Genomic DNA, 13,940 nt, shown 5'->3' with positions numbered 1-13,940 from the left:
GATATTTTTGCTTCATTTGATCCTCACGTTTCCAAGTAAACTCGGGTCCTTGTCTAGCATTCCAACGAACCCTAACTATCGGTATTTTGCTTTGTTTTAATTGTTTGACCTCACGGTCCATGATTTCAATAGGTTCTTCGATAAAATGGAGTTTATCATTGATTCGTATTTCGTCAAGAGGAATTATGACATCCTCTTCAGCTAAACATTTCTTTAAATTTGACACGTGAAATGTGTCATGAACACTACTAAGTTCTTGGGGTAGCTTTAATCGATAAGCAACTGCTCCAATTCTTTCGGTGATTTCAAAGGGTCCTACGTACCTAGGACTTAGCTTTCCTCGTTTACCGAATCGTACAACGCCTTTCCAGGGTGACACTTTCAACATGACTTTGTCGCCCACTTGAAATTCTAGCGGTTTTCTTCTTACATCAGCATAACTCTTTTGACGACTCATGGCCGTTTTCAATCGCTGTTGTATTTGAATGATCTTTTCGGTGGTTTCATGAATAATTTCTAGTCCAGTAAGTTGTCTTTCTCCTACTTCACTCCAACAGATAGGAGATCTGCACTTTCTACCGTAAAGTGCTTCAAATGGCGCTACATTGATGCTCGTATGATAGCTGTTATTGTATGAGAATTCTGCCAAAGGTAAGTGTTGATCCCAACCAGTTCCAAAGTCAATCACGCATGCTCGTAACATGTCTTCCAATGTTTGTATTGTTCTTTCACTTTGACCATCTGTCTGTGAGTGATAAGCGGTGCTCATATCTAATCGAGTTCCCAATGCTTTTTGTAATGACTGCCATAAACGTGATGTGAATCGAGTGTCGTGATCAGATATGATGGAGATAGGTACACCATGCCTGGAAACTACTTCCTTCAAATATAGGCGTGCTAATCTCTCCATACTGTCTGTCTCCTTTATTGGTCGGAAGTGAGCTGATTTAGTTAGACGGTCAACTATCACCCAAATAGTATCATGACTACTTGCAGTCCTTGGCAATTTCGTAATGAAATCCATGGTTATTCTTTCCCATTTCCACTGCGGAATTTCTGGTTGTTGCAGTAATCCTGACGGCTTTTGGTGCTCAGCTTTGACCTTCGCACATGTCAAACATTTGCTTACATAAGTAGCAATTTTTGTCTTCATATTAGGCCACTAATAGAACTTCTTGAGATCGTGGTACATTTTCCCGTTTCCTGGGTGAATTGAGTACCTCATTTTATGTGCTTCATCCAATACTAGTTGCCTTAGGTTACCATATTTTGGTACCCATATCCTACCAGCAAAATACAGGGTTCCATCGGCTTTTACTTCAAGTTGTTTTTCTAACCCTTTGCTCATTTCGTTTTTTTTGGTTTCTGCTTTTAAAGCCTCTAACTGTGCTGCTTGAATTTGCTTTGTAAGATCAGTACGAATTGTAATGTTCAAAGCTCGGACCCTAAGAGGTTTTACTCTTTCTTTCCGACTTAGGGCATCAGCTACAACATTAGCCTTTCCGGGGTGGTAACGGATTTCACAATTGTAATCGTTTAACAACTCTACCCAGCGACGTTGTCTCATATTGAGTTGTTTTTGATCAAAAATATGCTGAAGACTCTTATGGTCGGTGTACACTGTACACTTGGTGCCATATAGATAGTGTCTCCATATTTTGAGTGCAAAAACTACTGCTCCAAGTTCTAAATCGTGCGTCGTATAGTTCTTTTAATGAATTTTTAGTTGTCGTGAGGCATATGCGATAACTTTTGTGCGTTACATTAATACACATCCTAAACCTTGGCGCGAAGCATCACAATGGATCACGAAAACATTATTTCCTTCTGGTAATGACAAAATGGGTGCAGACGTTAACTTCTTCTTTAATAACTGGAATGAGGATTCCTGTTTCGTGGACCAATCATACTTCTTTCCCTTTTGAGTCAATGCAGTTAAGGGTTTGGCAATTCTAGAGAAATCTTGAATGAATCTTCGGTAGTAACCAGCAAGACCTAAGAATTGGCGGATTTGTATTGGAGTCTTCGGTGTTTCCCATTTACTAATGGCTTCGATCTTGGTAGGGTCAACTTTAATTCCATGTTTACTGACAACATGGCCCAAAAATTGTACTTCTTGTAACCAGAAATCACACTTCGAAAATTTTGCGTACAATTCTTCTTTCTTGAGTATCTCTAGTACCAGTCTTAAGTGTTGCTCATGTTCTTCCTTGTTCTTCGAGTAAATCAATATGTCGTCGATAAAAACAATGACAAATTTGTCTATATACGGTCTACAGATGCGATTCATTAGATCCATGAATACTGCTGGAGCATTAGTTAATCCAAAAGGCATGACTAGAAACTCATAGTGACCGTAACGGGTTCTGAACGCGGTTTTAGGAACATCTTCTTCCTTCACTCTCAGCTGATTATATCCAGAGCGTAGATCAATCTTGGAATAAACACTTGATCCTTGCAATTGATCAAACAAATCATCAATCCTCGATAATGGGTACCGATTCTTGATCGTTAATTTGTTTAATTCTCAGTAATCTATGCACATTCTCATAGATCCATTCTTCTTCTTGACGAACAGAATAGGAGCACCCCAAGGTGAAAAACTGGGACGAATAAATCCACGGTCCGACAATTCTTGCAACTGGTCTTGTAATTCTTGCATTTCTAAAGGTTCAAGTCTATATGGGGATCGGGCTACAAGTGCGGCTCCTGGTATGAGATCAATCTGGAATTCTACACATCTGTGTGGAGGTAGCCCCGGTAATTCTTCTGGAAATACTCCGGGATATTCTCTTACAACCGGCATGTCATCAATGCTTCTTTTTTCAGTATCGATCTTCTTTACGTGTGCTAGAATAGCATAACAACCTTTTCTTATAAGTTTCTGGGCCTTCATACAGTTGATAAAGTTCATCTTTGAGTTGCTCTTCTCCCCATAAATCATTAACGACGTTTCATCCTTACGATGGATGCGGATTTCTTTCTCAGCGCAAACAACTTCCGCTCTTGTTTTGGACATCCAGTCCATGCCAACGATTACGTCAAAACTTACTAATTCTATGGGTATCAAATCGATTTTGAAGGTTTCACCAGCGAGATTTATTTCGCAACCATGGCAAATTTTATCGGATTTTATCAGTTTACCATTAGCTAATTCAATAGTATATTTATCGTCTAGAGGCAATGATGCACATTTTAGTTTAGAACTAAAGTCTTTACACATATAACTTCTATCAGCACCCGTATCAAACATAATAGAAGCTAGTTGATTATTAACGGTAAACGTACCCGTGACAAGATTAGGATCCTCACGTGCTTCACTGGCACTAACATTAAATGCCCTCCCACGTGCGGGTTCTTTGTTCTTCTCCTTTGAAAGGACCCGTTCATATACATTATAAACGATTCACAATAGTTGATTACATTGCGAGGTATTTGACCTCTATATGATACATTTTACAAACATTGCATTCGTTTTTAAAAGACAATCTTTCTTTACATCGAAAATTGACAGGCATGCATACCATTTCATAATATCCACTATCCAACTATAAATTGATTTAATAATAATCTTTGATGAACTTAATGACTCGAATGCAACGTTCTTCGAAATATGCTATGAAAGACTCCAAGTAATATCTTTAAAATGAGCAAATGCACAGCGGAAGATTTCTTTAACACCTGAGAATAAACATGCTTTAAAGTGTCAACCAAAAGGTTGGTGAGTTCATTAGTTTATCATAATCATTTATTTCCATCATTTTAATAGACCACAAGAATTTCATTTCCAGTTCTCATAAATATACGTCCCATGCATAAAGACAAAAATAATCATTCATATGGTGAACACCTGGTAACCAACATTAACTAGATACATATAAGAATATCCCCTATCATTCCGGGATCCTCCTTCGGACATGATATAAATTTCGAAGTACTAAAACATCCGGTACTTTGGATGGGGTTTGTTAGGCCCAATAGATCTATCTTTAGGATTCGCGTCAATTAGGGTGTCTGTTCCCTAATTCTTAAATTACCAGACTTTAATAAAAAGGGGCATATTCGATTTCGATAATTCAACCATAGAATGTAGTTTCAATTACTTGTGTCTATTTCGTAAAACAGTTATAAAAACAGCGCATGTATTCTCAGTCCCAAAAATATATATTACAAAAACATTTAAAAAGGGATTAATGAAACTCACCATACTGTATTTCGTAGTAAAAATACATATAACATCTTTGAACAAGTGCAAGGTTGGCCTCGGATTCACGAACCTAAATTAATTATATATATTTATGTGTTGGTCAATATTTGTCTAACAAATTAGGTCAAGTCATAGTGTACCACAATCCTAATGCTCGAGACTAATATGCAAAAGTCAACAAAAGTAAATTTGACTCAAAATAATTTCCAAAAATCTATACATGATTAATATATAGTTTAAATATCGTTGTTTTATATTTTTAAATATTTTTAAAAGATTTATTAGAGTAAATAATATAATTTATTTATTAATAAATAAAATTTTATATTAAATTTATATAATAAAATATACTTTTATATATATTAAATAATAAAATTTATAGGGTTCATTTAATATCATAAAGATAATATGATAGGTATTATTAAAGTAAGTTATTACACGTAGTAAAATATGTTTGTATCATATTTATTTTATAAAATAATATCTATAATGATAGTAAGTAAAAGTTGTATTATTTTGTAATAATAATTATTGTTATAAAAATATCAATATTTATAATTACTAAGATGATGTTATGATAAAACGTTAATTCTAATTATGATAACTTTAATATTTACGATAATTTTTAATATTATCTTTAAAATAATAATTCTATTTAAAATAATAATAATAATGATATTTTATAGTAACAATGACATTTCTATTAAAATGATAATTTTTGTTAAAATGATAGTTTTAATACTAACGATACTTTTAATAATAATAGTAATGATAAAAATAATAAGAACGATAATTTTATCTAAATCAATATCTTATAATATTTTAATTTCATCATGATACTCTTACCCATTATTTCCTAATCGTTTCGTTTAATAGCTTTTAATCGTCTTTTATATCGTGTTCATAATAATGATAATAATAGTAATCAAAATAATTAGGTGTTACAAATATTTGTTTTAATTACACTAATATTAATAATGATAGTTACTATAACATTATTAACGATAATACTAATAATTATCTTAATGATAATATAGTAATAATAATAATAACAATAACAATAACCATTTTTAAATAATGATATATATATTAATAATGATAATAATAATAATAATACCAATAATAATAATAATAATAATAATTGGATAATAATAATAATACTAATTATAACTTTAACGATAATAACGATAGTAATAATAAAAAAAAATAACAATTTTTAATGATAAATCCCTTTTATTGATAAAGATAATAATAATGATAATAATAAGATAAAACTAGAACGACGATAAAAACGACGATAATAATAATTATTTTTAATAAAAATATCGAAAATTCAATTGATTATAACTTCTAATCCGTTCATCGAAACCATTCGATATCTAAAGGAAAAGTTCTTAATTTTTCGCTAGCTTTCCAAGGACATGCATATCTTATACCTTATCTCAACCGCAAGTGTAACTAATTCAACATTCAACCTAACCTGTCTAATGGCAATATCAAAAGTACAAGCATGCATAATCCTAAATACTCGAGCACTAGTCAGGGATACACTATTAGTATGTAAAAGTTAAATTATGAGTACTCACGTATCAATATTGAGATTCAATATTGCAGGAAAGGTACGTAGACGCAACGGAAATGATAAACACTATATTGACCTCACGAGCATACCCATGAACCATACTCAATCACCTCCATAGCTATAACCCATAATTTCCTTAATCCTATCCCACTCGAAAAACAATTTCGAAATCACTCGGACAGCACTCCGTCGTAATATTTTATGTATACTAATAATATCTTGAAATAATACGAAGTAAATATATATATGTAAATCGATTGAGAGAGTTTAGAGAAAAATATTTTCAAGTTTCTATGAAATAATGAAACCTATTGAATTCTATTTATAATAGATTTTTGAATTATTAAAGTAAATTATTAAAGTATGAATTATTAAAGTGAATTATTAAAGTATGAATTATTAAAGTGAATTATTAAAGTATGAATTATTAAAGTGAATTATTAAAGTATGAATTATTAAAGTGAATTATTAAAGTATGAATTATTAAAGTGAATTATTAAAGTTAAAGTAAAGTAAAAATAAAGTAAAGGTAAAGTTTAAGTATAGTAAAAGTATAAAACTATGTACGTATAATACGCGTATAAATATATAATATTAATTTAAATTGTTATATATATTTAATAAAATAAAATATAAATATCGTTATGTTTATCATACTAGTTAAGTAATGAGTTGTCAAAAGTGGTTCTAGATATTTATAAAAGTTATATACGTTTTTATAATAAAGTTCTTTTTAAACTGAAAACGTTTTTGTACGTTTGAAACTAAATAGATCAATCGAGTCTTTATGAGATTCAATCTTCCACTATCCTTTGTCTAGTTCTCAATGATTGACAATTTGTTCTTATTTATAAATCACTTTACCATTTTCCGAATATTGTTAAAATGGAAAGATTTCTCAAATCAACGTGGGCCTTTCAACAGAGACTTGTAATCATAATTCAATATATCTGATATTCAATCATTTGATCTTATCTTCTAATTCCATTGATAAACATTTTGAAACAGATACAATCATATAAAGTATTTAATCTAATATTTTGTTTACGTTTCAAGTTATAATATATATACACATATACATATATAATCATATTCGTTTAATGGTTCGTGAATCGTTGGAACTTGGTCGAGGTTGAATGAATGTATGAACATAGTTTAAAATTCTTGAAATTTAACTTAACAAATATTGCTTATCGTGTCGGAAACATATAAAGATTAAAGTTTAAATTTGGTTGGAAATTTCCGGGTTGTCACAGTACCTACCCGTTAAAGAAATTTCGTCCCGAAATTTGAGTGGAAAGGTCGTGAATGATAATAAGTATGTTTTCATGATGCATACGGGCTGAAAATTAGAGTTTTATCATCAGCGAATAATTTGGATAAACAATCCATTTATATGAAGAGTACGAATGAAGCTAACATAGAAGAGTGAAATGAGTAAGTGTAGATTCATCTTATCATTTGACGTAGATATGATTGATTCCCAGATTTCAAGGGATTTAAAGAAAATCTTCTTAATAAGATTTGACTCTCCGGTAATCAAGGGAATTAGGATCCGCTTTAAATGCGATCGTCCATTTTAATTTTTCTGTCGGAGATTTTCTTATAAATTCACCTCCTTCGTTTCCTTACAACTCACACCTTCTGTTGATGCATTTTATGCAAGTCCCTAGACATCTACCCACGTCCATTGCAGGTACAACAGTTTATAGGCCACCATGATTGCTCGTTATTATCCTATCCGTGTTTGTATGTGGTTACAGGAACTGCAGGAACGAGATTTAGATGTTTTACTATGTTAGACTTAGTCAGACGTACGAGTGAAGCCTCACTAGTATGGCTGACAGGCTCATACGCACGGTTGATGCTGAGCTAAGTCACAATTACAATCTAAATGAGAAGACACGAGTGAGTGATCACCCGTACGGCTGATGAAGCCAACTCGTACGTGTGATGAATGAATCGTATGGGTGAGTCAACATCAGGGGTATATAAAGTCTTATGTTCTTCATTTTAGGTTAAGCCTCTCATTTGTTACACACACTCAGATCTAGTGAGCTCCTCCGATTTTATCTCAGTCCAAATCACCTAGGTGGTGAATAATAGCTCTAGGTGTTGATCTAATCACACTTGATTTAGTTGTGGTTTGACTAAATTAATCAAAAAAAACTTAACCTATTCACTAGAGAGTTTGATTCACTTATTCCGCCATTGTGTGAGTTAAATCTGTTAATTTCTAAGTTCCTAGTCATGTTTCATCACCTTCTATTCTTTCCCCCTCAACTCATATTTTAAAGTATTCATCAATATGCTCCATCCAGTTCTGATTCTCGATATACTTCTAACTTTTATATCGGTCATTCTTCTTTTTCATCTACCGCCGGAAGAATCTATTTACTTCTACTATACTCTTGGGTTTATAGTGTTTCTAGTTCTCTCGTGTCTTTATATTGCTATATGCATCGATATATATGGTTTATAATTTCTGGTTTATCGTTGGGCTTTATATGTTCCCTTATATTTCAAAGTCTCTGCTTCTGTCTTCTATAATCATTATCATTCACAGTTAATGCTCTCTTTTATTTGCTGGAATTTATACCCCAATTTCTATTTCGGAGTTTTGTCCTTTTGTTTCTTCTTCTTGCGATTAAGCACCCCTTGTAATGGTCCAGAATTCACAGATATGAATTTCGGAATGAACATTGTTAATGTTCTAGGAAGGAAATTATGATGGCAAGATCTTGACTTGTCAAATTACTAGAATACCTTGGAAAAGGCCGAATCATCAAGAAATATTTTCTTGATATTTTAGAGGTTAAATAGAATACAAGAGTCGTATAACATGGCACATGATGATATTATGATCTGTGAATCATCACGTTCCATTTAGAAACTCAGCATGACTTACTGTAATATAATCACATTGATCAAGTGTCATTATATTATACTAATTCATGCTTCAGTTCCCAACACTACTTCAAAATATTCCTATTTTAAACTTGAATGTTTCAGAATTTAAAAACTAAAATAGTTTCTTTTATGATGTAATACAGATAGTGCGAAGAGGTAAATGATTTCAAATAAGAAAAATTAAGAAAATATCTTCAGAAATATGGAGGATATTTATAATGAAAGATATGATGATATTTTAGAATTTCTAATATCAGAGGATGATGAAGAATATTGTCCGCAGGGGTTTAGAGTCAGGAGCAAGGTATTCGTTAATGACTTCAGCAGGTACTGAATCATTTGGATCCTTTGAAGTCAGGTTCAGTCTTTGTAATTTGTCCAAAGCCTCCTTCCTACTTTGCTCAATCCGTTTTTCAGTTCCAAAACTTCTCTTTTTCTGCGCTTTGCCAGCACACTTCATCATTATCATCCAGCTTTTACCGTTTAAAGTTGTTTTTAGTTTTTGCTGCTTCATCAGCATTTTTTCCATTTTCGGAGAACCAATTCTTAGTTCGGAGTGTTTTTCAGAAACTTCACATTCAAATTAAGTCCAGAAGATAGACTTTATATATACACATATAACTGTTGGCGTAGACATGCTGCGAGATTTCAAAATACCGATTGCTAATTCCCAATGATTCGTATGGCAATTCTCATTACAAGATGCGAATGAGTAAATGATGGGGTTTCAATAAATAATTATAATGACTTTTTGGAGAGGCTAAAGTCAAAGGGTAATGAAGTTGTTGGTACATCTGCTAATAATGTGGTGGAATGTAAAAGGTTCCCTGGTAACGATGGTGTATATCTCAAGGTTATAATAAGGTTAGTCTGACTGAAAAATTGAAGTTGACTTGCTGGAGCTGTGACAAAACTGGCTACTTTGAATAGGAGTCGCAAAGTTATTTTTGCTAATAAATGCCAAAGAATCTGACGCGGATACGTTGTTTAAACTTTTATTTTGGTTTCAAGAGTTTTTCGGGTACATAACTGTGGGTAACATGTGGTTGGATCATCATCTCGATTGCTCATCATTCGAAGTGTCTTCAGAAATTTTCGAAGGGTTTGAACACAGATTGTAATCGTTAACATACATTTGATGTTCTAACATAGTTTTGAAGTCAAAATATAGCTTGTGAAAGATGTAAGGATCTAAGAGTGATGATTTTGGTCATATCTTGAGTTGAATTTTGAGATTTCAAAATCAGAATATGTAATTAAATTTTGAATGAGTATGGTTGTTTTGATTTCTATAAAAGAATGTATATTGTTGTGAAAGTAGGGAGTATAATGGATGATTTGCTGAATCAGATTCGAAGAATGTAATATATTATTTGTGAATTTATATATCTCTCGTGTATTACCTACCCGTTAAAAAAAAATTCACAATTAATATTTTGTACAAAAGAATTTTATTACAGTCTTTATGAAAATATATATATATGTATATTTTATTCAGATGTAACATAGATTTAATGAGTTAATGTTAAATTAAACTCATTTGATTTACGGTTGAAACTAGAATTTAATAATCCCTAAAGGCTTTAAAAAGTACATAACTTTTACGAAGTATTTCTTTAATGACATTGAAATTATGAATCAATACTTCGTTATTTATTGATGTATGATGTTCGGTTCGTGGAATTCTTGTGAATTTCGCAAAGTACGAATAATGTTATCTGAAAAGTTTTGGGTACATCGATGATGAAAGTGTAAAATCAAATATATACTTGATTTATTATGAATTGGAATTTGTTGAATTGCGACAGAGATTGTAGTTAACGCTGGTTAAGTTGCGACCGAAGGACGTACATTATTGCATATTTGTAATATGAATTAACCGAGTAGTTAAGATTCACACACAATAGTTTAGCACGGAAAGATTTATTTCAATATATATATATATATATATATATATATATAATATATACATATAATTTCTTCAGAGGGAATGAGTTAATTCTTCATAACTCGTTGATACAATATACACGTTATTGATTCGTAATGATGTCCACAGTGATTCTTGAACTAACGGAGTTTGTGATGTTATCGGTGTTGTTGATTCGAATGTTGACTGTACTGACGATGCTGGTAACTCTGACGGTACTGCTGATGTTGTTGGTAAAGCAAGTTTAGCTTGTTAATCACACACCATTTTTGTCAGGGTTTCTACTCTTCCTTCTATCATTTTTGGTTCGCTTAACTGATTTATGGTTAGGGCTAGATTAGATAATCTCTAAGACTTTAGAGATTACATAATCGCCGCGGAATGTTTCTCCAATGAAGTTATGAATTAATACTTCGTCAGTTATTGTTGTTGGTACTCCTTGGTATCTATGGTGCGTATGACGTTGATGCTCGTGGGACAGATTGTGAAGTTGAGGTTTACGACGCGGTTGTGGTTGGAGGTGGTAATGGTACTGTTGGCGTTGATGATGGTGGTACTGGTTATGCTGCTGATGCTGCTGCTGGTGTTTGTAATCTCTGCACCATATTCTCCAAAGCCACTACCCGAGCGCGAAGCTCGTTGACTTCTTCTATTACACCGGGGTGATTGTCGGTTCGGACGAGCGGATAAATAAAATCTAAAATTTGATGTAGTATATAATCGTGACGAGATACTCTGGAAATGAGCGAGAACAAGGTGTTTCGGACAGGTTCGCCGGTAAGTGCTTCAGGTTCTTCGTCAAGAGGGCAATGTGGTGGATGGAAGGGATCACCTTCTTCTTGTCTCCAATGATTGAGGAGGCTACAAACCCATCCCCAATTCATCCAGAATAGGTGATGAATGATTGGTTGATCTATTCCGGTCACATTACTTTCGGAGCTTGAATGGGATTCCATTTCGGAATCTGAGTGACTTGAACTGATGACGAATTCCATTTCGTACGATTGGATAAAGGATTTTTTTTTCGATATGAAATGATTTTGGCTAACGGATGGTATTCTAATTACATAGAATATATATATATATATATATATATATATATATATATATATATATATATATATATATATATATATATATATATATATATATATATATATATATATATATATATATATATATATATATATATATATATATAGATCAAAAGATTCTGTAGATTACGGAGGACTTTGCGGGATATGTCAGGCAAAGGTTAAAGTAACAGATACGATAAGATATGATTTAGCAGATATGCTAAGATATGAATTTTTGTCTATACACTATTCATGCAATCAATGCAGCAAGACGTGTCTTAGACTAAAAATGATAAGCAGGTAATTTCCTGAGGATGATAAGTAGTTAATTTTCGACACAAAATGATAAGCAAAACTTTTGACATGCAGACACGGTCGAAGTCCAGACTCACTAATGCATCCTATCGACTTATCAGTTAGACACACTAATGCAGACCTGGTTCGCTAAGACCACCGCTCTGATACCAACTGAAAGGACCCGTTCATATACATTATAAACGATTCACAATAGTTGATTACATTGCGAGGTATTTGACCTCTATATGATACATTTTACAAACATTGCATTCGTTTTTAAAAGACAATCTTTCTTTACATCGAAAATTGACAGGCATGCATACCATTTCATAATATCCACTATCCAACTATAAATTGATTTAATAATAATCTTTGATGAACTCAATGACTCGAATGCAACGTTCTTCGAAATATGCTATGAAAGACTCCAAGTAATATCTTTAAAATGAGCAAATGCACAGCGGAAGATTTCTTTAACACCTGAGAATAAACATGCTTTAAAGTGTCAACCAAAAGGTTGGTGAGTTCATTAGTTTATCATAATCATTTATTTCCATCATTTTAATAGACCACAAGAATTTCATTTCCAGTTCTCATAAATATACGTCCCATGCATAAAGACAAAAATAATCATTCATATGGTGAACACCTGGTAACCGACATTAACTAGATACATATAAGAATATCCCCTATCATTCCGGGATCCTCCTTCGGACATGATATAAATTTCGAAGTACTAAAACATCCGGTACTTTGGATGGGGTTTGTTATGCCCAATAGATCTATCTTTAGGATTCGCGTCAATTAGGGTGTCTGTTCCCTAATTCTTAAATTACCAGACTTTAATAAAAAGGGGCATATTCGATTTCGATAATTCAACCATAGAATGTAGTTTCAATTACTTGTGTCTATTTCGTAAAACAGTTATAAAAACAGCGCATGTATTCTCAGTCCCAAAAATATATATTACAAAAACATTTAAAAAGGGATTAATGAAACTCACCATACTGTATTTCGTAGTAAAAATACATATAACATCATTGAACAAGTGCAAGGTTAGCCTCGGATTCACGAACCTAAATTAATTATATATATTTATGTGTTGGTCAATATTTGTCTAACAAATTAGGTCAAGTCATAGTGTACCACAATCCTAATGCTCGAGACTAATATGCAAAAGTCAACAAAAGTAAATTTGACTTAAAATAATTTCCAAAAATCTATACATGATTAATATATAGTTTAAATATCGTTGTTTTATATTTTTAAATATTTTTAAAAGATTTATTAGAGTAAATAATATAATTTATTTATTAATAAATAAAATTTTATATTAAATTTATATAATAAAATATACTTTTATATATATTAAATAATAAAATTTATAGGGTTCATTTAATATCATAAAGATAATATGATAGGTATTATTAAAGTAAGTTATTACACGTAGTAAAATATGTTTGTATCACATATTTATTTTATAAAATAATATCTATAATGATAGTAAGTAAAAGTTGTATTATTTTGTAATAATAATTATTGTTATAAAAATATCAATATTTATAATTACTAAGATGATGTTATGATAAAACGATAATTCTAATTATGATAACTTTAATATTTACGATAATTTTTAATATTATCTTTAAAATAATAATTCTATTTAAAATAATAATAATAATGATATTTTATAGTAACAATGACATTTCTATTAAAATGATAATTTTTGTTAAAATGATAGTTTTAATACTAACGATACTTTTAATAATAATAGTAATGATAAAAATAATAAGAACGATAATTTTATCTAAATCAATATCTTATAATATTTTAATTTCATCATGATACTCTTACCCATTATTTCCTAATCGTTTCGTTTAATAGCTTTTAATCGTCTTTTATATCGTGTTCATAATAATGATAATAATAGTAATCAAAATA

Source organism: Rutidosis leptorrhynchoides, chromosome 1 (assembly GCF_046630445.1).
Source record: "Rutidosis leptorrhynchoides isolate AG116_Rl617_1_P2 chromosome 1, CSIRO_AGI_Rlap_v1, whole genome shotgun sequence".
Classification (NCBI taxonomy): domain Eukaryota; kingdom Viridiplantae; phylum Streptophyta; class Magnoliopsida; order Asterales; family Asteraceae; genus Rutidosis; species Rutidosis leptorrhynchoides.
Note: the sequence above shows the minus strand (reverse complement) of the source record.